Here is a 26,470-nt window from a genome sequence, read left to right on the forward strand (position 1 = left end):
GCAGAAAAAAAAATATTTGTTAAAAACGTAAGCATTTCATAACCATATCAATAAAATTAGCAATATTTTTTGACATGTTCAAGTCACAATTCAAAACGATACATTTTAAGCTACCCTTTCTTAGTATCAATAACTGCATTTTAAAATGTAAATAAAGAAAATTAGACTTACCAATAGGACCACCAACTTCTAATGTAGTGTACTGTAGGAGGATCCCCTCTCATGAAACAACATCTACACAATGGTCTTCACCTGCTGGACATTCCTGTGCATGTAACTGACATTGGATAAGTGTGCAGTGATTCTCTCTCAATGTGCCTCTTATTCACTGACAGGATATCCATAGCCTACCCTAATTTTTGGCTTTCTACAAAAAATATTTGTGTTATTACTTTTCCAAAAAAACACACCACTGCACATTGCAATGCCTTACATTACTTTTGTCTGGGAGGCATACCATGGATAGTACATGGACATTCCCAGGCATACACACATTCATATAGACACACATACATTTAAGCAAAGACATGTAGGCATGGATTAGAGGCAGAAATCAGCCCTTGGCTGAGACTAGGGTAATCCTGACATAATAAGTGAAAAACTCCACATTATTTTATCATTGCATGTGTGCTACATTGTGTTGTAGATACACATAGCCCAAACATTGACAATCATATTTTTTAGTGAAGATAGGGGGCACTACCGTACCTTAACCTTTATTGACCTCCACACACACCTTCTTTCTCAATGGTTCAAGTGTGCCTGTATTGGCAAAAGCAATCACATAGATCACCAGCTCATGGAGAGAAGACAACTGCATTAATTATTTTAAGAAATGCAGACGTTCTGATCTCTACAGGTGATGTATCATGGCACAACAGCTGCAGAGGATGTATATACACAAAAATACACATCCTCATCATTTGAATATACCCTTTAGTCCCTACAGTGCTAGAAATGCCTACTGTGTATTTTGACACTTTAAACATGAGTGTTCTCACGATTGAAAATGTCTATTTATGCATATATTCTGGGTCATATGTTTTTTAGCCTTAAAAAAAGTCTGCTGTGCAGCCACATAAGGGAGAAACTAGTGTCAAATGATGGTTTGGTTTTCTCCCTCCTAGAAATGAACAAAGAACATTGAGAAGCAAACGGTTGTTGGGCAAGATGGCATCCGCACAAGTGGACGTGTAAGCTGACCGCTCCCTGCCTCAGCCTGCAAGCTATAGCCTTGAAGGGTAAGAATGAGCATGAATTAATTTCCTCCCAGTCGGGCTTTCGCTCCAATCTAAGCACCGAGACAGCACTTTTGGAGGTTAATGAGGCCATCAAGCAAGTGTTGTATTAGGGAGGAAGAGCTATGTTCTTAATGTTAGACCTGTCGGCTGCTTTGTCCCTCATGAGGGTCTCCTCAACAGACTCCATGAGATCGGTCTGAGAGGGACGGTGTTGAACTGGTTTAGATCTTACCTAGCTGGTCGCCGACAGGTGGTCTGGGCCCCCCATAATCAGCCGAAGTGCTGCCTTTGGAGGTCGGAGTTCCTCAGGGGTCGGGGCTTAGCCCGACTCTTTTTAACATCTTTATGACTCCTTTGGCGGTGCTGGCTGAGTCTTTTGGGGCTCAGATCATATCATAATCTGATGATACGCAGCTCCTTTTCACGTGTGGGAAGGGGGCTGAGTTCAACGAGGAGAGCATCCGTGGGTGTCTTGAGGCTGTGTTCGAATGGTTTCAGCGAAACAGCCTCAAATGTAACCCTGGAAAATCTGAGGTGCTTTTCTTCGGGTGTCAGGCAGACCCTAAGTGGCAGGACTGGTGGCCTGTGAACATGTCCCCACCCACGTCCTCCTCGCAGGTTGCGAAGAATCTGGGGGTCCAAATTGATAACTGCAAGTCAGAGGGAAATCCCTGGGTTGCACTAGTTAACTTCACATACCAATGTAAATATGCATTTACAAATACACGGGGGAGAACCTATAGTCCACTGTGTTCTGGGGAATATATAATAATTTCCACAAAGAAATAAAATCGTTCACAATCTAATTTTATTAAAAACCATATATCTTAACAATTAAAATGCAAGACAATTAAAATTTCAAAGAAATATTCTTTGAGAAATAAGAAACACTCGAAACCAATATATCTCAAACACAATTAGAAAATACACAAACTTGTTTACGACAAAGAGAGACATGTGTATAGCATTTCAGCAATTCATGAACAATAAACACAAAGCAAAAAATACAAAATAAAGAACCCCTAGTGTAGCTGTGGCTTCTGGTTGTCTCTGCCACAATTATATAAGTAGATCCACAGGCCTATCTTGTTTTAGCTTGTGTAAACATCAGTGACAATAATGCACGTACATCCCGTGTTTATTGGGCCCTGGTTGGATTCTCTATATCTGAAAAAATGCGTCGACGCGTTTCGGTGCAGTACATTTGATTCTGTGGCACCTTCTTCAGGACTTCTTTGGTTGGGGTATCTCGTTTCAAAGAGTAGTTAATTGCACCTTCTCTGTAGATATGTGGGGAGAAAGGTACGGAGTCACTTATCATACAGGATACTAACCGTTCTTCACTTAAGACATTTCTATTATCCGACTCCTAGGTAAATACTTTTTATTGTCTCTCTTTAACATATCCGGTACAGTTTTCAGGCATGCACATATCTGCCTATCGGATGACTCCTAGGTAATTACTTATTATTGCCTCTCTTTAATATATCTGGTACAATATTCAGGCATGCGCATATCTGTCTATTGGGTGACTTAATATAGTTCATGCTGTACATATATTGCGTTCAGTTCATTATTGTGTTCAATTTCTCAATACTCTTGTTTATGTAAACCATCATCTTCCCTCCGAGTACATTTCGATGTGGAAACTACTATGGTAAGGAATAGTGGCTCATCTGGGAGAAGTATAGTGACTAATGCACAGATCTCACACTAGCGGTGCTAAATAAAGTTTATTCTCACCCCCACTGTCTGTGGAAGAAGATCCAAAATGGGGTCTGCGTAGCGTTGCACTTGGATTCTGCAATCTTTTGTAACTACGTCCTAGTAAACAATATCAGTATGTTAGTGGACATTGGTATTGGTTAATGATATTAATGTATGGGTTTACACCTATGTTAGTCAGAATTTGCTTAATGTTCTAGTTACCTCTCTCCTTGAAAAGGAGCTCCTTGTATTGGGGTGTCTTTTTTCGTCTTTTCGATCCTTTGGGCAATTTTAGGTGATGTATCTATGTAAACAAAGCACATTGCATTTGTTCTATTATATCCCTCTTTCTAATTGAGGGCTGATCATAGATTTTTATCTATTAAATATCTTACCTTATAGCACTCTAAAACTTTCCTTGAACGGGCATAGGGTAACTCGATTCCTCCCCCAGAACTGGATATGTTCTATTCAAAGCAGAGTGAGTACAAAAAGATGTTTTAATGCTTGCCCAAAATAGGATTGTTATACTATTCATTAGATGCTATTTGACACGGGGTTAGTGCACTGGCAGTTTCCTCCTCTCTATGTTTACATGTGTCTTTTTACTTTATTGAGTGCAATCCTACATTGTATTTAGCTCTCACCTATGCGTAGTGTGAGGTTAAAACCCTATGGTAGGGTATGCATAGGATGCTAGATTACAGGGGCAGTACGATCGTCACCCTCCCCGCTTTTTAACTATTGGCATTGGATAGTCTACTTGCTATTTGTCCCTCGTCTTAGAGTTGAATTTAACTATATTAGATAACTGTGTCCCTCTACATGCTATTTAGAAAATGCAAACGAGTAGCGTTTACTCTAACATGGTCCCCGAGGTGCTCGATGTCTCTTACCTTGGTCTCACCGGAGCCGCGTCTCTGCCTCGTTCACACACTCTCTAGAGTGTTGGTTAAAGGTGCCTCTATTTGTGCGGACTTCTAGATAGCTAATTGTTTACACCTGGCTATTCGGTCGATGTCTCAGGGGCGTATCACGGGAGAATAGTGGCGCCATCTTAGAGCAGTATAGGTATAACGTTGTTTTCTTCGTATTTGGTATTATCTGTATCCCGCCGGAGCTTGAGCCTAATTATTTGTCATGCCCGACCCTATACTTCTTGAATAAAACACAAAAATAGGAAATAATAAAAATTATCGCATGTTTTATGATGGCGTAATAAAATTACTGGCTATTCGGTTGGCGTTTAAAAGGCGTGTCACGGGAGAGTCGTGGCGCCATCTTAGAACAGTATGAATATAACGTTGTATTCATCGTCTGTGGTCTTATCTGTATCCCGTCGGAATTTGAATCTAATTATTTATGATCCTCGAACACATACTTCATGGATAAGACACAAAAATAAAAATTAATAATAAAAATTAAAGATTATCGCATGTTTTATAATAGCGGAATAATGTTGCTTGTTTTATGAATATGTTAGATTGCTTGTTCACTAATAGCGATAAATATCGTTTATTTTATAGTTGTGTATGCTCGGGTCACATAGTTGTTTAATTTTATTTTTACCTCGGGAGCCTTCTATCTTTGTCCTTAATCTTACAGGTTTTTAAGTATAACATCTTTGTGCAGACCAGTGCGTATCCCTAATGTTCTGTATAGGTAAGGCATTTAAGAGTTGTCTACCAGATATCTACTACCTAAGTTGGGTCTGAATTATAAATCGTTTAGTTATTGGGTTCGTTGTCGTGCCTGTGGGGATCGCCTCAGTAATCACTTATCCCATAGGTCACTCTGTCCCTATTTTTATTTTAATATCCAGGAAACTGTAGTTTATTTGCAGTTCGGGTTTTCAAAGCAATCATGTGCATGTGTTTTATGTATTTGCAGTTTATTGGATTAGATAAGAGTCTCCCACTCCTCCCTTGAGTTGAGGCCTGTCTCTTGAGTCCCAGATCCTTGGTCTGACGGGCACCTGCTTTGGTCTCCTTAAAATGCTGCGCAAGTTTCTTCCCCTGCTCCCCCTTGCGCATAGGAAAACCACTGTCCAGGCTCTCATCTGTTCTAGGCTGGACTACTCAAATGTTTTGTATTTGGGTCTTCCCGACTATCTCTTACAGAAACTTCAGGTGGTCCAGAATTCGGCAGCTCGGGCAGTCTTTGGTCTGCCACGCCGCGCGAGAGCCTCAGACCTTTTACACTCCCTACACTGGCTCCCTATTCGCAAGCGGATTGTTTTTAAAATACTTACGCTGGCGCATTAAGCTCTCCATGCTGTGGGAGCTGAATATATTCAGAAACGCCTTGCTTTTTACAAGCCTGTCAGATCCCTAAGATCGGAATCTCTTGGTCTGGCCAAGGTCCCTTCTGTTAGGAAAGCAAGTGTGGGGGGGGCGCTCATTTAAACACCTGGCTCCCAAGCTCTGGAATGCCCTCCCTTTGTCACTTCGCGGTACCTCGAACCTGTTGGCCTTTAGAAAAGGCCTGAAGACATGGCTCTATGGAGAGTGACCTGCTGTTTTCTTTACGTTCCTCCCTCTGCTTTCTGTTAGTCTGCTGTGGGTTTGAAAGCGCCGGGACACTCCTTGGAGTAGCCGAGCGCTATATAAGACACCCATAACATTAACATTAACCTTAACATTAACATTAACATTAAAGCTTCATGTGCTGTGCGCTACCTTACCTGAAAATGTCTTTTGTGAAAGCTTGTGAGAACGACGGATTTAACAGATGCTAGCAGCCTGGCGTGTCTTCGCTGCAGGATTCCAGCGACAGCAGCGCAGAAGCTGGGTGGTCTCTCTCGCTGGCGTTTGGATCGCACACACTGGTGGTGGCTTGTTGAAACGCAGATGCCACCAAAGGGGGCTCGTGGGAGACTGAGAGTCATGGATGAGCAAAGCCTGGATGGCGGGGCTGAGGTGAGCAATGCAACCCCCGGCACCCCGCTTAAGAACGCTAAAAATACTAAGACTGATCTGGAAAATAAAAAAAATGCGGCGGTAGGTGTCCATAAAAAAACTATCCCTGCAATTTTTTCTGTATCAAAAGATAAGTCTAAGGGGACAAAGGGTCTGCCTATACTGGACAATGGATTATCAGCTGCATCACCATCTGGTATAGTGGTTGATATGACTGCACCGGCTGTATCCACGAGGGGTCTGTAGGATAATACAGCAGTGCTGAGGGTTGAGAATGCACTACAACTACCAGTTGCAACTTCAATAGCAGAAGTAGGAGGTTTGAAGGCAATAATCATGGCGGGGGAGTATTTCGAATAGCACAGCAGTGGCTACAGACATTGCAAATTGACTCGCTTCCATCTAACCTAATTCTGATATGTTAATGGAAGAAGTTCAAGGTCAAACACAGGACGCTGAGTCTTTGGATTTCTACTCATTATCAGAACAGTCCTCAACATCATCTTGTGAGGATTTAGCTTCACAATATGCCAAGCAAATGAATATGACGGGTGGCAGTGCTCATAGCAGTGTTTGCTTGGAAGATTCTGTTGATTTTGAGACCAGCCCTCACACTGTGCTAAAAAAGCCCGAAACATTAATAGACAAAGGGGCAGAACATAGCCAGCAGCATCAGACTGTGGATGATGTGGTTGGGCACAGAGGGGAGAAAATATTCTTGTCGCTGATATATCAATCAATTATGTCTTTAAGAGAGGAAACAAGGGAGGAGAGCCAAAGAGTGCAGAACTTATGCCGTAAGCTCCAGAATTCTGTTTGCAGGTTGGCCAAATTGCAAGCTGATTTTACGTCACTGTTTATTCAGGCAGAGTCCAGGATATCGAACTTGGAGGATGAATTTGCGCAACAAAAGGTTATGACTGAGTCATTACATGCAATAAAGGAAGACACTCAATGGAAAATGGCCGAATTGGAGAACAGATCATGCAGGAATAACTTGCGAGACCTACAGATTCCAGAGGGGAAGAAAGGTCAAGACTCCCGCAAGTTTATTGTGGAGTTATTCAAAAATACATTTCCAGAGCTCAATAAATGGGATTGGGAGATGGAGATCGAGAGAGCACATCGTTTCCCGTTCAATATTCAATTACGTATGGACCAACCTGAAGTCAAACCTAGAGCATTTTTAATTACTTTTAATAATTTTTTGGCTAGAGAAGAGGTAGTTAAGCTGGCTCGCCCCGACAAGAAGGGAACTGGCCCAGACTTTGAGTTTTTTGTTCAACCTGATTTTTGTAAATATACTATGGCGAATCGTTGGCAACTACGGCAGTTAATCACTCAGATCTATGACAGAATATCGAAAGTTAAAATATCGAAATACAAAAATATCGCAACAAAAATATCGATGTCAACAAAATCGACATCCTATCTACAACAAGGTAAGGACAAAAATATCCAAAAAAATATATAGATGTCAAAAATATCGCTTTAAAAAAAATATCGTTATTTTTAATTAAAGCAATATGTAAAATTAATAAAAAAATACTTAAAAATCTAATAAATATAGTTAAACATATTTTATATTATTTAAAATTAATAAGTAATATACATAATTTAATAAAAAAATATTAAACAAATACATATAATAGATAAAATATATACTAACTTAATAAACAGTTTTAATAATTATTGTAATAACTTATAACTAATTAAAACTATTATAAATTACAAATTCATCTATAAACATAAAATAATAACATAAACAAACATTTTATAATTATACAAAACAAATTAAAAAACATTAATTTACTTTTAATATTTCTAAAATGAATTATATACTACATTAAGTAAAACAAAACAAACAATATTAAATAACAGAGGAAATAAAATACTATTCAAACTCCAAAAAAGAAAACAGTAAGGAAAATGTTGGATAGCGTAGGGGTAAAAATTACTATTCCCACTCCAGAGAGTGCAACAGTAGGGAAAACATTGGATAGCGTCGGGGTAAAAATTACTATTCCCACTCCAGAGAGTGCAACAGTAGGAAAAGTGTTGGATAGCGTATGGTTAAAAATTACTATTCCAACTCCAGAGAGTGCAACAGTAGGGAGAGTGTTGGATAGCGTAGGGGTAAAAATTACTATTCCCACTCCAGAGAATGCAACAGTAGGGAAAGCGTTTGATAGCGTAAAAGTAAAAATTTCTATTCCCACTCCAGAGAGCGCAATAGTCGGGAAAGCGTTGGATAGCGTAGGGATAAAAATTACTATTCCCACTCCAGAGAGTGCAACAGTAGGGAAAACGTTGGATAGCGTAGGGGTCAAAAATACTATTCCCACTCCAGAGAGTGCAACAGTAGGGAAAACATTGGATAGCGTCGGGGTAAAAATTACTATTCCCACTCCAGAGAGTGCAACAGTAGGAAAAGTGTTGGATAGCGTATGGTTAAAAATTACTATTCCAACTCCAGAGAGTGCAACAGTAGGGAGAGTGTTGGATAGCGTAGGGGTAAAAATTACTATTTCTACTCCAGAGAGTGCAACAGTAGGGAATGCGTTGGATAGCGTAAAAGTAAAAATTTCTATTCCCACTCCAGAGAGCGCAATAGTCGGGAAAGCGTTGGATAGCGTAGGGATAAAAATTACTATTCCCACTCCAGAGAGTGCAACAGTAGGGAAAACGTTGGATAGCGTAGGGGTCAAAAATACTATTCCCACTCCAGAGAGTGCAACAGTAGGAAAAACGTTGGATAGCGTAGGGGTAAAAATTACTATTCCAACTACAGTTCAGGTAAGCGCCAGTGTAGGCGAAGCATCCTTTGAATCCCTGCTGCTGCGCTTGCTATTTTATTTACCTGCCTATTATTAATTCCATTCGTGGAGCTTGAAATTGGTTTTTAAATTGTACCACATGCTCGGCGCTTGAAGCGCGGTTCTGTGCGTTTTATTTACAGCGCGTTTTTAAATCGCAAAATTCATTTCTGGCTTGGCTGCAATTAGGGGGCTTCTTAGGACATACCTGCATCTAAAATTGGTTGTAATCTGCACCGCTGTTTGGCGGCCCGTTAGTTGGACTGGGGGTTAGGCGCCATCTTGGGAGGGGAAGTGCCGGCAAGAGACGCCATCTTTGTTCGCGCTCTAGCTCTAGCTGCTGCTGCAGACATAGCACGATTGGGTGCTATTTAAACGCCCCTATGATGACGCGCAGCGGTGACGCGCAGCGGGCGCGCCATAGGCGCGCCGGAGGCTCGCCAGAGGCGAGCCCATCTTTGCCCATCAGTGACCATCCGGGGCCCGGGGCCAGAACCCCTGGTCAAAATTTGCCCTACTCCAGAGGTGAACTATTGGAGCTTAATATGGGTAAGTTCCATCTTGATCAGGATTGTATACATCTACTGGCTCGGGAGGGCCTGCTGATTTCACCCAAGAGCACAAGAGCGCGGCAGCGCGACTCTAATACTCATACTTTAAACTATGGCCTGCTGAATACGCGTTCCTTGCAGGCCCATAAGTTGGAGGTCTTTTCACTTCTGGAAGACGGGGAGCTAGATGCCCTTGCGCTCACCGAAACATGGCTGGAGGATTGCTCGGCGCCGGACCTAGTGGCGGCCCTACCAGATAATTATCTGGCACTCCTTTTCAATAGGGAGGGAGCTAAGAAAGGAGGTGGAGTAGCTCTTCTCTATCAGGCTCGTCTCCGCGCCGAAAGGTTTCTTTCCGAAACCCTAGGGGGAGCAGAGGGTATGGGGGTTAAGCTCAGGCGGGGGGCGGTATGTGTGGTGTTTTTGGTGGTATACCGACCGCCTTGGGCGTCCCCAGATTTTCCGGCTCTTTTCACTAGATTGGTTCAGGATCTGCGCTCGAGATATGACAAAATGGTTGTCGTTGGGGACTTCAACTACCATTGGGAAAAATACCCCAAAGAGGGACAAGCACTACAGATTGAGGAGGCTATCTCCTCCTTGGATTTCACCCAACAGGTGAAGGTACCGACACACGAGAAGGGACATGTGCTTGATTTAGTCTGGGCCACCATGCCAGCCCAGGGTGCTACAGAGATCCTGCCTTGTGCCTGGTCTGACCACTTTTTAATAAAGGGCAGAATTTTATTGAATGGCCATTTGTCCAAGCCTGGGGAAGGTTGGAAAATGGCCCGGAAGTGGAGAAACTTTGATGGGGAAAAAATGGTCTACCTCCTGGAACAGTCCCCTTCAGTAAAGGAGCAGGATGCTAACATTGATGTCCTCTGTGGTCACCTTCAGCATAAACTGGGGAGCGCCATTGATTTGGTGGCACCCCTTCGTAGGGTGAAGAAGGTGGAGAGAGGAGCTGGGGCCCCTTGGTACAATGATTCCCTACGGGATATGAAACGTGGGGTGAGGAAGAAGGAACGGGCATGGCGCAAAGAGTATGACGCCATTGCCAAGAAAGAATACATTTCATCCTTAGCGAATTACAAATTAGCCATCCAAACTAGGAAGGCTGCTTTCTTCGAGGAAAGAATAGTTGCAGCTAGAAATCCACAGAAGGAAATCTTTCGAGTCCTGGCGGAGCTCAGGATAAATAAAGAGCAAAGTACTGAGTTCACCCAGGAGGATTGCCAGAGGTTCCAGGATTTCTTCGTGAATAAGATCTCCGATATTCTGGGAGAAATTGCTGCAACTACAACCCTCGAATGCCCTTGTCCACCGGACCTCATTGCCCCGCCAGTTATTTCACCACTAGCTGAGTTCTCCCCAATTTCAAAACAGGAACTATTTACGATCACGGACCGAGTCAAATCGGGTTCCTTGGTGGATCCATGCCCTCCTGATGTGTTCAAGTTGGCATTGCCAGGAATTGAGGAAGAGGTTTTGCATTTGCTGAACACCTCCCTTCACACAGGACAGGTCCCTCTAGCTTTTAAAGAGGCTCGCTTGATCCCTCTACTAAAGAAACCCGGATCGGACACGAAGTGTTTGAAAAACTTCCGCCCCATCTCCCAGTTGCCTTTCCTGGCAAAGGTGATCGAGCATGTGTTAGCATTACTCTCAGGTCATCTAGAGAGCAACAACCTGCTGGAGTCGAATCAGGCAGGGTTCCGTGCTAACCATAGCACGGAATTAGTCATGCTATCAATCCTGGACGAACTGAGAACTCGGGCTGATGTAAAAACACCGAGCGCCCTGGTACTACTGGATCTCTCTGCGGCTTTTGATACCGTGTGTCATGAACAGCTTTTGTCGCGGTTGAGATCTTTTGGTATCAGGGGTACAGCACATGCATGGCTTACATCATTCCTGCAGGGCAGGACACAAAGAGTACAGTTGGGAGACTTACTTTCCACCTCTGCTCCCATCACCTGCGGGGTTCCACAGGGATCTGCCTTGTCACCCCTACTTTTTAATATCTACCTGCAGCCATTAATCGCACTCCTGAATAGGATGGATTGCCTAGTGTACAACTACGCCGATGATACCCAGATAATCATCCGGCTGGATGATGGCCCGGGAGCGTCCACCAGGTTGCAGGACATACTTAAAGCCACGGTTAACTGGATGTCCGAGAACTCCTTAAAAATCAACCCGGACAAGACGGAAGTGTTGCCCATTTCCATCTCGGGCAACCCCTGGAGCGAGAAATTTTGGCCTGTGGAGCTGGGTGTGCCACCGAAACCGGCGACTGCAGTCAAAAGTCTAGGCCTATATGTGGATGACAAACTATCCATGAAAAAGCAAGTCACTACGGTAGTGGGTACTTGTATAGGCCTGATACGACAATTAAGGAAGATCTCTGCATTACTTTCATTCTCTACCTTGAGACACGTGGTCTCAGCCACAATCCTGGCTAGGCTGGACTACGGGAACTCCCTGTATATAGGTTTACCCCAGCGGTTGCTGGATAAACTACAGGGGGTTATGAATGATGCAGCCAGGTTGATCTATAAGAAACCCAGGACTGCCCACTCTTCCCCCCTGATGCAGGAGCTACATTGGCTCCCGATTCGGCAGAGGGTTGTATTTAAAGGATTGTGCATCGTACACATGGCGCTGTATGGTAAAGCACCAAGATATTTGAAATCCCGCCTATTCCCATATATACCGGGCAGGACTTTGCGCTCGTCGGACGCTACCCTTTTGTCCCAATCCCGTTTCAAACTGGCCACGGTGGGGGGACGTGCTTTCTCCAACACACTCCCAGCTTTGTGGAACAAACTGGCCCCAGAACTTAGGAAGGAAAGCAATTTGCTATCCTTCTGGAAAAAATTAAAAACTGTACTTTTTAAGCAAGCATGGAGCAGACCCTAGGCGCACTACTGGGATCAAGTGAATGCCATACCTCACTATGTTATCTGGACAAAACAGCGCTTAGAGACCCCGGTGGTTATAACGCGCTATATAAGTTAAATAAATAAATAAATAAATACAGAGAGCGCAACATTAGGAAAAGTGTTGGATAGCATAGAAGTAAAAATTACTATTCCAACTCCAGAGAGTGCAACAGTAGGGAAAGCGTTGGATAGCAGGAGGGTAAAAATTACTATCCCAACTCCAGAGAGTGCAACAGTAGAGAAAGCGTTGGATAGTGTAGGGGTAAAAATTACTATTCAAACTCCAGAGAATGCAACAGTAGGGAAAGCGTTGGATAGCGTAGGGGTAAAAATTACTATTCCAACTCCAGAGAGTGCAACAGTAGGGAAAGTGTTGGATAACGTAGGGGTAAAAATTACTATTCCAACTCCAGAGAATGCAACAGTCGGGAAAGCGTTGGATAGCGTAGGGGTAAAAATTACTATTCCAACTCCAGAGAGTGCAACAGTAGGTAAAGTGTTGGATAGCGTAGGGGTAAAAATTACTATTCCAACTCCAGAGAGTACAACAGTAGGGAAAGTGTTGGATAACGTAGGGGTAAAAATTACTATTCCAACTGCAGAGAGTGCAACAGTAGGGAAAGTGTTGGATAGCGTAGGGGTATAAATTACTATTCCAACTCCTGAGAGTGCAACAGTAGGGAAAGTGTTGGATAGCGTAGACATTAAATATAACATACTTATAAATACATTTATATTATAAAATATAAAAAATATTATTTATTAAATAAATCTAAACTATTTACAAATACCAATACATAATTATTAATAAAATAATTACCAATTAATAATTAATATCCAATAAATTAATTACCAATACACAAATATAAATTTAATAACTAATTAATTACATATCAATTACTTTACACACTATTCCCCTATGAGTGCACAACAAACACCAATAATAAAATAATACACTTAACATAATTATCAATTAATAAATTAATACAAATAAATTACCAATTACTAAATATTTTTTACCAATTAATTATTAATTAACAATAATATAATTACCAAAAACAATGAATAAAAAAATTATTACTTATTTACATTTAAATTACTTCCCACCCTATTCTCCTATGAACCCATAACCCGCTGCAGAACATAATTATCAATTAATCAATTAATTAAAATAAATTATTAATTATAAATAATTAATTACCTATTTATTAATAATTAATTTATAATTTATAATAAATTAATAATTAATTTACTACAATTAAATCCTATTTCCCTGTAAACCCATTACCCGCTACAGAACATGATTATCAATTAATCGATTAATTCAAATAGATATCGTCATATATTCCTTCCAGACAGATGAGAATTTGTTCTTTAAATGTCTCTGGCCTTAATAATGTTAATAAATGGAGGAGGATAGCTGTCGAATTATGTAGTATTCAGTCGTATTTAGTTTGTCTGCAAGAGATGCACTTACCCTGGAACAAAAGGCATATGCTAACTGACTTAGGATTTTCAGTAGTGGCTGCTTCAGAGCAATCAGGAATGGTTCGGGGGTGGCTATCTTAGCCATATATAATAAATATATGTGCATTCGTAGTTTGGCAGACAAATTGGGTCGCTGGGCCATTTCAGAATTTCGAGGGGGTACAAGTAATTTTACTTTATGCACTATCTATGGGTCTAATTTAGATGAGGCTTTAATTCTGGAAGATCTGAATTTAGAGTTAGCAACTTGGCCAATGCCAGTGATCATCTGTGGAGACATAAATATTAAATTAACTAATCAGGAGCTTATGGAGGGATCTCAAAATGATGAGGGACGAAAACCCTGGGTCTTTAAGGCTTTGTTTAACTTATTAAAGGATCATGGCTTGATAGACGAATTGGGTAAATTACATCCAGGAAAAAAATGGTGAGATTAGATTTTTTTTTATCTTCCATTATTTTGCTTGGAGCATAAATGCATATATATCCTAGAATTTTGTCAGACCATGCACCTATCTTATTAGTAATGATGGGTTTGGGAGAGGCTCTTGGACCCCAAAAATGTACTTTTGATCGGAAATTAGGTCTCAACGACCAGTTTAGAGATCATATCTCCAAGTGGCTGGGGGAATTCTGTGTGAATAATAGGTGCTCAGCTCGAATTGATATAGTATGGAATACGTTCAAGGCCTGCCTTAGGGGTGAAGTAATGAGTTTTCAGTTGTTTTATAAAATAAAACTGAAAATGGAGATACGGGATCTATATTCAGCACTGAAAAGGGCAGAGGAGGAATTCACCAAAGGTATAGCACATCAGGGTAATATTCAGGATTTGGAAGACGATGTGGCTAGGAAAAGGGCTAAAATAAGGGGAGTTTGGGATCGAGAGAATGCAAGAAAATTTTTGATTTATCAGAAGCAATGTCACGAATATGGGGATGCAGTTGGGAGATGTCATGCTCTTAAATTACGCATGAATGAAGCAACTCAGCGTTTTTCAGCTTTAAAGTATAGCTCAGGGCTATTAGGAACTGACCCACAAGGCATCCAGGCTATTTTTCACCAATTCTATACGGATCTTTATTCACAACAGAGAGAGGGGGCAGAGGAATTAAATTTCTTGTGGAACGGGGTTTGCCCTGCACTGGATCCAGAGTTAGCAGCCCAGCTGAATATCCCAATCACTATGGAAGAGCTTGAACATACAGTCAAGACTTTAGCAATGGGGAAAGCAGTCGGCCCTGATAGCTTTCCGGGAGAGATATATAGGTTATTTTTCAACCAACTGAAAAAAATGATGTTGGCAACGTTTACAGCTGCTCAAATGGGGTTAGCTCCTAAATCTTGGGAGGAAGCAACAATAGTTGTTTTTAGTAAGAAAGGCAAAGACCCAAAGATACCAAGTTCAGATTGCCCCATCTCCCTATTGAATTGTGATGGGAAAATCCATTCTAAGATCTTTGCAAATCGGCTGTCTAAGGTTATAGCTTCTTTAGTATCACATACCCAGCAAGGATGTATCCCTGGTAGGGGCACATTGTCACATATTAACATAATAATTACCCTGTTCAATATTGCTCAAACCTAGAAGCGACAACTAGGTTTAATTTTGTTAGGCGCAGAAAAAGCGTTTGACCATGTGGAGTGGGGGTATCTATGGAGAATAATGGAATGCATGGGATTTCAGAAAGGTTTTATGACCGCCTTGAAGGTCTTGTATGCATCCTCAGTTGCAAGACAACTAGGTTTAATTTTGTTAGGCGCAGAAAAAGCGTTTGACCATGTGGAGTGGGGGTATCTATGGAGATTAATGGAATGCATGGGATTTCAGAAAGGTTTTATGACCGCCTTGAAGGTCTTGTATGCATCCTCAGTTGCAAGAATAGCATCAATGTAAATGACCTCAGATGTGGTACAAATCACTAGAGGGACGAGGCAGGGATGCCCCTGCTCCCCTTTACTTTTTGCTTTATATATTAATCCTTTTGTTGACATGCTCTCTAAGAGTCAGTTGATTAAGCCTTTTAAGTTCATGATGTCCCCCACTCTGTATTATGCAGATGATATTGCGGTGACTTCTGAGGATCCGGATACAGCACTCTTAGAGATAGAACGGTAAGCATCTGATGCTGGTCAGACGGCGGCGCTGGTATTATTAGACCTCAGCGCCGCCTTTGACACGGTTTCCTACAGCATCCTTCTGCACCGGTTAGAGGAGATTGGCGTTGGGGGTCAGGCCTTGCAATGGTTCCGCTCCTTCCTCGACAATCGTTCTTTCTGTGTGGCCATCCCTCCCTTCAATTCCAAATTCCAGCCGCTGGCCATGGGGGTTCCGCAGGGATCCTCGCTGAGTCCCACGTTATTCAACCTGTACGTGAGACCGCTGGCTGAGGTCGCTAGGAAGTGGGGCCTGACTTTGGTCTCATATGCCGACAACACTCAGCTGGCGGTTACACTCAGCGGGGATGCGGAACAAGATGCCCCCAGGTTTCAGAATGGACTGAAGGCGGTGGCCAGCTGGTTGACGGCGAACTGTCTCCAGCTTAATGCCACCAAGACAGAGATTATGATTGTCGGGAAGAGAGTGGAACTATGGGGTGACCAATGGTGGCCGTCAGAGTTGGGACCGACTCCGGTGCCGGAGTTAAAAAACCTGGGAGTCTGGCTGGATGCTGGTCTCTCTTTCGTTGGCCACACCAGGAAAACAGCAGCGTGCTGTTTCGGCCTCCTTCGGGGTCTAAGACCGGTCCTTAAATTTTTCGATGCCTCAACCAGGCAGCTGGTAATCCAGGCCACTGTCATCTCTCGCCTGGATTATGCCAGCTCTCTCCTGGTGGGGGCCAATCTGGCAGAAATCACCCGCTTACAACGGGTACAAAATGCTGCGGCCAGAGCGATAGTCGGCCTGCCCAGATTTTGCCCTGTTTCAAACGTCCTCCACTCCTTGCACTGGCTCCCAGTGAGGAAGCGAATTCATTTTAAGGTCCTTTGTTTGACCTTTAAAATCCTGAAGGGAATCGGCCCCCAGATCATGTCTAGCTTCCTGTCCTTTTATGTCCCTTCACGCACTCTACGTTCCCAGGGCCAGGCTCTCGCCGTGGTCCCTAGATTCAGGCTTTGTCGTGCGGGTGGACGCTCTTTTAGTGTCAAAGCTGCAACCATCTGGAATTCTCTCCCGGTTGAAATCCGCCTGCTGGAGGATCTTATGCTTTTTCGGAAAGCGATTAAAACATTCTTGTTTTAGTCATTCTTTTTAGTGGTCTTACACTGTTTCTGTTCTTGTTATGTTGTGTCCTACCTTGTCACTGCGCCAGGACGCCCCTTCGCTGGAGCAGCTGTGCGCATAACAAATACCGATAACATAACATAACATAACAATTTGAGCAGGTGTCAGGCTATAAACTCAACGTTACTAAAACGCAAATAGTGTGTACAGACAATGCCGTATTTCATGATCCTAGTGTAGTTGTTGAAGCCACATATTTGGGCATTAAAATAAGAACATCAATGACAGAATTAGTTGACGCTAATTGGGGGGGCATTACTGGGGAATATTAGAAATTCTTTAGAGAGGTGGGGACGGCTACAGTTTACTTTAATAGGCAGAGGGAATATTTTAAAGATGAATATTCTTCTGAGGGTACTTTATTTGTTTAGATCTATTCCACTCGAGATAACAACATCTCAATTGCAAAATTTGCAGTCTCTCTGCTCTAAATTTCTCTGGGCTCCCGGGAAACCCCACAGAGCAATCAAATTTGTGACGCTTCCAGTTGTAAGGGGGAGATTTTGTTTTTTATTACTATGCTTGCTTTTTGCAAAGAATGTCTGTATTATTGATTGGAGATGATGCTGGTAGTATAGCAGAAGCCCCTTCAATTTTTCATCCAATTTTAGGGTCAGAAGCAAAACAATGTCTATTTAACCTCTTCGCTGCGGCGGCTATTCCTCCGCAGCGCTAAGGGGGCAGGGGGGCCATGCAGCACGCACATGCCGGTGACGGAACCGCTCCATCACCAGCCTCGGTTGAGCTGTGCTGATGACGGAGCGCTTCCGTCATGGCCCCGCTCGCTCAATAGACCGCGCCATGCAGGCGCGAAATCAGCGCCGCGTAGGCGCGTCGGGCGGGCCATGATGGAACTGCTCCGTCATCAGCACAGCGTACCCATCGTACATGGGGTACGGCTCGTACACCGATCGTACATGGGGTACGGCTCATACATCTATCATACATGGGGTACGGCTCGTACACCCATTTTACATGGGGTTCGGCTCGTACACCCATCGTACATGGGGTACGACTTGTACACCCATCATACATGGGGTACGGCTCGTACACCCATCGTACATGGGGTACGGCTCGTACACCCCATGATCGCAGGGGTATGGTGCGTACCCCTGCGATCATGAGGTGTACGCACCATACCCAGGAGGGCTGTTCCGTACCTGTTTCAGCGCGAACTCTGCTTTTACGGCTGTTTTCAGCTCTCGTAGAGAAAGGGTCGTACGGTGCGTACCCGACATCTATCGTAATTGCTGGGTCATAAAAAACCATCCACGAATCATACAGATGTCGCGTACAGCGAGTTCTGAGGTAGAATCGCACGGAGATTAGAGTCATAGGGTCTCTGTACGAAGTACGGCTCCTGGTACGAATCGTACTTCGTCGTACGTACGGGGGATGTTGCAGGGTACGATTTGTATGGGAAAAACGCTCCGAACGGCTATTCGGAGTGTTTTTCCCGACTCGGAATCGCCCCCATAATGTTAGTACTATTTTTGTGACTTTAGGCTTCTTTTTGTTGTATTTCTCCTGTCTTTGAACTGGGAAATAAAAAAATACAAAAAGAGAAGCAAACAGTTGTGAAAGATCTATAATATAAATAAATGACTAATAGGCATAGCAGCCATTAGCCTTTCTGGACTTTTTCTTCAGGCCAAAACAAAATAGATCAAATCCCAAAGGACTAAAAATAAGTGAATATTTGAACAACCATAATAACTGCAATACAAGGATTCAATGAAAAATGACCTAACAACTGCTACCTAAAGGATTGAATCCTCTACTGACCCTGTTTATAATGTTAATTGTTCAGGTACCAGGGTCAACCACAATATTTGATTGAAGGTACCGGGAAAGGGTTTGCCCAGTCATGCGCCTTGGCAACAATAATGTCTTAAAATATTTTCCTTCCTTACCCAAGATATTTTTATGGTGGTCCCACATACCTAACACCTTCTACATTGATTAGTCACAAATATATTTGTGGGCATTCACAAATATTCAATTTTGCCCTATACCCCCCCCACTGTGGGATTTACTTTGGCCCTAATACACACACACACGCATACACGCACGCATACACACACACACGCAAACATACACACACACACACCACACAGACACACACACCACACCCACATACACACACAGCACTACATCAAGCTTTGGTTTTAGTTGAAAATATTCTTCCTTGTATTCAAGGAAACATAGCACATCCTATGTGTACCTCTCCCACGTACTTGCATGCAAGGACTCCTCATATTTAGTAAAGAACGACATACTAATCGTGTAGAAAATACATTCATAAGGTTTAGGTCTATCAACTGCTTCCTAATTAATGATCACTCTAGCCAGTTCTGAACTGTCTCCTCCCTCCAAGGTATTTAGCATACAATCAAAATGATCTTCCAATGTCTCTAAGAACCATCAAGCTGATCACTGTGGCCCTACTCCATCATGATTCAGGGCTTCCTTTCATACTCAAAAGTGATTCATGAGCTGCACACGTACTACAGTCTAAATATCTGTAGCTTATAATTATATGTATGTATTGCACTGCCCTTGTCTAAGGTCACATTACTCATCATCAGTTTTTGTGCATATCTATGGGTAACCACCTTACCTGTCAATGTTCTGATGGGTCTGAATTAGACTTTGTGCCAACTGACAATCCTCCAATTTCTGGTGGAAACTTTAAATATGGAGGATAATCTCCAGGCTGAATTTCTTCCCCATAGTGACAGAATTGTGGGGAAAATGAAGACAGTGGGTTCAACTTTTCCAGCTATGCACACTGGATCTGGAACAACATTCCTATATTTATAACGCCGATCCAGCGCTGTTCCAATTTAAGAAAGAGCTGAAGATACTACTCTATAAAATAAAACACTACATGACAACACAGTAATGATTGACTTCCACTCGCAAAATCTGTCTCACCCTCCAATTACTTGTTGACCGCATTTTTGCCTTGGCCCGTGTGGAATACTCTGTACGTTTTGGGCTAGGTTGGCACTTTTCAAATACCATGTTTGCATACAGAGTTAAAGATGGATACTCGTTTCTAGAGAATGGATGGGCATTGATACCATAAAAAGTTATTTAAGGGTCAATCCTCCTAGAAGGACATATATTTATTAAAAAAAACTATGAAGTGCTTTGATGCAGCCTACTGCCTTTATTTGCACTAGCCTGGAATATTAGATAATCAGGAGAAAATGCTATTATAAGGGATTTGATTTACAAAGAGCATTTGAATGGAAACACAAGCAATTGTAGACCACGTTCAGTCTTTTTGTCCTCTTCAGTGAGGTACAGCTTGGATGAGACATATGCAGGTGGTGCAGAACAGGCCGTTAGGTTGATTCACAGACTGCCTAAACATGCATCGGTTACATCTCTCCTCTGTGGGCTTCATTGGTTAGGGGAGAAACACATTCAATGCAAGGCACTATGTTATGTGGGTAAAGTATTGTATTGTATTGTATTGTATATTGGATTTATATAGCGCTTATCACCCAGGGGTCTCTAAGTGCTTGCCTTGGGAACCCGTCCTGGCTTTTCCCTGTGAGATAGCCGCTACAGGGCATCCCCAAGGTGAAAGCCAGGCATCCCGCCGCGGGGGGCCGTTGTGGAGATTAAGCAAGCTTAATGCCCAGAGTTGCAGAGTGTGAACCCAAGTAAGGGTAGAAGTTGCCCACCACCATACCACTGGCCTGAGAGAATCATATAAGCCTGCTCTGCACTTCTTCCCCAGCAACCTCTCCCTGTGCCCTGTTCCCGGGATCAAACGGATTTGCAAGGGAGGTCGCTCCTTTGCGTATCTGGGCCCTGAGTTATGGAACGCTTTACTGGATCATCTGAGATCCATTGGTTATCTTTCGCAGACAGTTGAAAACATGGTTGTTCTGAACTAGTTGGACCTGAGTAACCTTACCTGTTGCTAAAGTGCAGGTAAACCCTGAGTGGGTAGCTGTCATGCTATATAAGCATCTTAACATAAAATACCACAACATGTTTTACCATAGCAAATACTGTAACCATGCCTGGGCAAACCTGTTGCACTTAGGGCATCCCCTTAAACCAATGAGGATGGGTGGGAGAAATCATCAGTGTTGGACGGGTCTTTCAGGGAGTTGGGCACTGCCAGATGGGCACACTTGAAAGGGCCAGTGTGTGGGCTGTTTTATTTTTGGTCCTGTGTGCCGTAAGCAGTCCAAGCAACACAGCCCACACATTAGTCCTTTCAAGCTGGCCCATTTAGCAGTGCCAAACTGGCAGAAGCAAGTCCAAAACTGTGCCTCATTCCAGTGTAGTGTGCCCAGCCAAACAGTGCACCACCGCTGGCAAATCAGTCTTGGTCTTTGTCGATCTACATACAAACATACATGTTGGTTATATAGATTTTACTTCAAGAACTGGAGGTTTTTTAGATTTCATCGAACTCCAAAAAGTACCTCCACGTTGCAATTCTCAGCATTTCTCTTTGAAAGGCTCCAAAATGTATTTCTTTATTTTATTTAAAAAGTTTTATATATCGCGAACGTGACCCACGAGGGTATCAGAGCGCTTTACAATATACTGTTTTTAAACATTAGACGATTGGTGTCATATACATACATTCAAGATTCCACATTCAATACAAAATCACTAAACACAAAGGACTCAAGCAAAAGATCTGAAAGAAATCTAGTTTTCCCTTTAATAAATTAGAAATGGCAGGCATGCAGGTAATAGCAGAGCCTCGCATATGCTGCACGTCCCTGGCCTTCCCTGTAAAACTCCCACGCTGCATGTCACCTGAATCATATGAGAAAGAGTCGTTTATAAGATTACTTTGACACCCGGAGGCTCCTCACACATTTACACTAAGCATCCACTGAGTCTCCCCCTGATATTTATGGCATTGATTCATAATGCAAACCTTCACTTGATTTATACAGCCAGATGTTCTGCCATGTAGACATGAGCAACGGTGGGGCATTTCTTTTATAAATCAGGGACAACAACATTCTAATACAGTAGAGTGATTTACACACATTGACTTTGATTTAACTTTTTGATTAATAAAACCTAGATAAAGCCTATGGATAAATGCCAGCCAGGGTGCCTGATGGATGAATCTGAAGTAAGCTCATTGCTGTATTTCAGGCCTGGGCTCACCAACGTTATCATTAATTAATGCTTTGACTTGAGCACCGAAATAACCCTTACATCCTGACAATAAAGTTCTGATCGATCTTTTTTGATGGATGGCTGGGTCCCATCATTTGTAATTGCAAAGTTCTGATTTATACATTCTTTGTGCTAAGTTATATACCATAAATTGCGAGAGCCCTGAACTCGACAGAACAAAGTTCTAACTACTTTGTGGCTGAAAAATATCCTGCCAGTGTTAGGTACGAAATACATTTTACCTTTCTTTTCCACGTTGAAGAAAAATGGCATGCGCCTGTTTCCCAATACAGGTATTTTGAACTTTGCCTTTTTGTACTCTTTTCTCTCCACTTAGTTGGATTGTTGCAAGGTTATATAAAATGATTCTCACAGATGATATAGCTGGTTGAAACATCCTCACCAAACATAATGTCGTATATTCCTCTGAAAAGCAATAGTATAACTTTCCTCGACGAGTGTAATTTGCAAATAGGATTCTTTGCCATTGGAATGACCACCGATATGGAGAAGCAAAGCAAAGTGGATTTCTTTTTTGAAGAATAAAACTGAAAATTACACAAATTTACAAAATAACATTACCAGACGAGTATACTTTACTGCCCTGCTATACGTAAGGCCCTATGTCTCCTAGTGCGGTACCTTGTTCGATCCAAGTATTTATTTTGAGAAAGACACAGTATCAATTTCAATATATTACTCCCATCTTCTGGCTCATGCATTGGTGCCTCCGAGTTGTAATATGCATTATTGAACATAGTTAACTACTATGTTTATTGGTAGGCCCCGATTACAAGTACCCTGATGGTTAAACAATAATTACCATACCTGATTCAATCCAATATTCCAGGTTCGGTATTTATTGAATTCAATAATCATCAACAATTATTTATGAGTATACCAAGTCAGTGGCTTTGGGACGTTGTTGATGTCCCATGAAAATACTGTACCTCATGATAAAACTAAAGTTTCTAAGGCCCTGGCTACCATAAAATACTCACTTAGTGATAGAGGTCTAAATGAGTCGCAATATTCCGGATCTTTGTTTGGTTTTAAGAGGGCAATTAACAAGGCTTCTCATAACGTTGGTGGTAACAGTTGCTTGTCATGGGCATCACCGTACATCTTAACCAAATGGGGCGCTAACTGATCAACAAAAGCCTTATAGAATTCACAGGTGAACCCATGTGGGCCAAGCGCTTTACCATTTGGAAGTGATTTAATGATTTCTGTTACCTCCTCCACTGTTATTGGTAAAGACAGATATTCTCTTTGTGTGTCTGATAACCACGCTATTTCCACATCTTCTAAGTATTCCATTATTTCAGAGGGTGAGGCAGTTGGTTGCGATGTATATAATTCACCATACGTTTTTATAAACTCGCGCAATATTCCTTGTGTATCATGATGTAGTTCCCCACTTGCATCTGTGATAGCCAGGACTGTCTGTGGTGCGCGACCCGCACACATTGTGGATGCCAATACTCTACCGGGTCAACCCCCTTCACCATAGGATTTGACATTCTGTCCTTTTGCTAAGTATTTGAGTTCATCTTCTGTATAGGACTGGTATTCCAACAGTACAACCCTTATGTCACCTAATATCTTCGCATTTTGTGTGCTCTCGTACTCACTTTCTAGCGTGTTTAGTTTGGCATTCCGCAGATTAAGTGGCCTACGTATGTCCTTCTGAATGCCCGGGTTGGTGCTTATACAGACTGTTAGAAATGGGGTAGTGTGGTGCAGAGGGGGCGGGCCAAACTCCAGAGAACATGTGTAAAGCATCCACGCAGTACACACAGGCGACACACAAGGCACACTCCAAAAAGAGACGCGACACAAGGTTGTGTAAGAGTAACTTTTGTATTGTGTCAAACATACAATAGTAATCACAGTAGTCTCTAAACTGCGCCAACTGGTGCCAGGGCAATATGTACAAGGGGATTATTTACATGGCAGGGCCAATCCGGCCGCTGCCAGAACCATTGCGAACGGACAAAGGGTCAATGAAAAAGGTTAGTCCATCAGTCTCAATACTGCAAGACAGACATAAAGCATTATCATTTGGCAAAAGGTAGGAACCTGAAGCATCCTAACATGGCATCCGGGAGGAACATCTGCAATAGACATAACCAACATTAACAGTGGGAATGACTCCCAAACATCAGGGTGATACCATTAGGCCACCTCACATCAGGTAGTAACTTGGGCCTAATCCTAGTAGCAAAGGGCACATTCACCTGCAATGCAAGCATTAGGGGAGAAGCATTCAGCAGGATCACGGCATCCCCAGGGGCGTGAGACACATGGTGCAGCCCCTCAGCAAGCAGGCATAATCATGTGGGCATCCTGTTAAGGGGACAGGAAAACATTGGTATTACAGCACTTGACGCAGACCCTGCTTCGGCACAGCATCAGCCATGCAACCCTTTAGAAAAAGGCATGGGATATCCTTGTTAGCCTTAATGTGCTCCACGCAACATCAGTAGGGTAAACCTGCGAGCATAGAGACCTAAACCATGAGTCTGGGAACATACGGGCATGGAGAAATAACATTAGGCATGAACCTCAGCAGTGAAGAAAACCTCAACCTGAAAGGCAACATCACATTGGCAGAGCTCCCAGTAGGCCTGCAATATGAACAATACATTAGTTCAGACATAGCAATGCGTCAGGCAGTAACCAGGAGGCAGACAACCCATGGCGCGTAAAACCAGCAGGGAAGCTATATCTTACATGAGATCAGCATTCAACACCCTTAAGCTGTACATCATATGGGGCCTCGCAAACATAAACTCTGTGTGCCCCTATCGTTGCCACTGCCTGCTGTCCAGTGGGGAATGGGCATCAAGTAAAGTTAGCCCCGTCCGTTGGAGCCTCCAAAACAACTATGGGCAGTGGGAGCCCCCTCCTCTGGGCTCTGGAGTCAGAACTACTGCCCAATGGTGCAGCTGCCCACTGTCAGACGGGGCAGCTGTAAACTTACACAGCGCAGGGGGCAGCAGCCCGCAACAGAATGCTGTCACCGGGGGCGGGCCCAGGCAATGTGCCCCGACACACCCCCCAACTCCGCCACAAGCAGCTCCACTCACCGGCAGTCTGGGGCCTCGGCTGCAACTGGCTCCTCTCTTCCGCTGCTCCTCTTCGTGGGGGCACGGTCAGGCAGGTTGGCTCCTGATGTCTTTGCGGGCAGGGAAGGCACCGACAATGTGCCTCGGCAGTCCCTGCCCACCTCTCTCCACACACGGGGCTTCCTCGATCTTCACCCGGGCTCCGCAATAGCTGCAGGGCTCACCCACCACATGGAGCCCAGCAGGCGTCGCGCAGCTCTCTCCTGCGGCTTCAGGCAGTCGCCACTACAGCCGCGGGGATCACCTTTCCTCACGAGAGCCCCACCATCACCAGCACTCCTCCGGTCTTTACCCGGGCCTCCTCCTGGGACCAGGGGCTTCAGTCGGCGGGCGCGAGGCTCCAGGCGGCTTCTGGGGCCTCCCTCCATTCTCCTCCTGTGCTGCCTTGCTCACGGGGGCACAGACCGGCGGGGTGGGCTCCCGCTCCGGTCTCTAGTCACCCACGGGTAGGGGGAGACCTTGCTCACTCCCTGGACCTCCTCTCCTGGACTTGGTTGCGGGCTCCAAGCTCCTAGCTTGTCTCAGGGCCCGTGGACCAATCACAGTGCGGCTTCTAGGGGGTGCTGCCGATGACAGGGCCGGCACCTCGGTTGCCTGGCAACGGTCCTCCGCACTCACGGGCCTAGCACAGCCCTCGCTTAAGCCATGGCAGCCCTCTCTGAACTTCAGGGGCTGCCTCTCCTTCCCTTGAGCCCGGGCGGTGGCGGTAATTCTTGGACACAGCAGCGACGGTCCCTCTGGTGCCCTGAGGGCGGCGGTGAGTTTCTTCAAAGCACTTCAGACGCGCTTGAGCCCGGGCCGCAGCGGTGGTTGCTTTTCTTTGCGGCAACAGGCCGGGTGGGCACCCGTGACAGGCAGCAGGAAGCGGGGTAGGCTCCCACCTAATTCAGACGAGCTAAAGTGCGCAATAATGCGGGGTGGGCACCCGCAGCGCTTCTAAATACCACAGTACTTCCTGGCCACACTGCCTGTTGGGTCCCCGCTTCTACTTGGGGAATTAACGTTGGGCAGAACTAACATAAAGCGCTGCAGGAATTAGCTTCCCACCTCCTCCTGGGTACTGTCACTGCTGGAATCAAGTTGTAGCGCTTAGATCCCACGCCATACAGTAGCGACTCAGCAGCACAGCGCTGCTGGCATCAGCTCCTCACTCCTGGGCAGTCCAGGCATTCGCAGGGCGCTGTCAAGCAGGCAGAATAGTAGGGTAACACT

The sequence above is a fragment of the Lissotriton vulgaris genome, chromosome 8 (assembly GCF_964263255.1).
Source record: "Lissotriton vulgaris chromosome 8, aLisVul1.2, whole genome shotgun sequence".
Taxonomy (NCBI): domain Eukaryota; kingdom Metazoa; phylum Chordata; class Amphibia; order Caudata; family Salamandridae; genus Lissotriton; species Lissotriton vulgaris.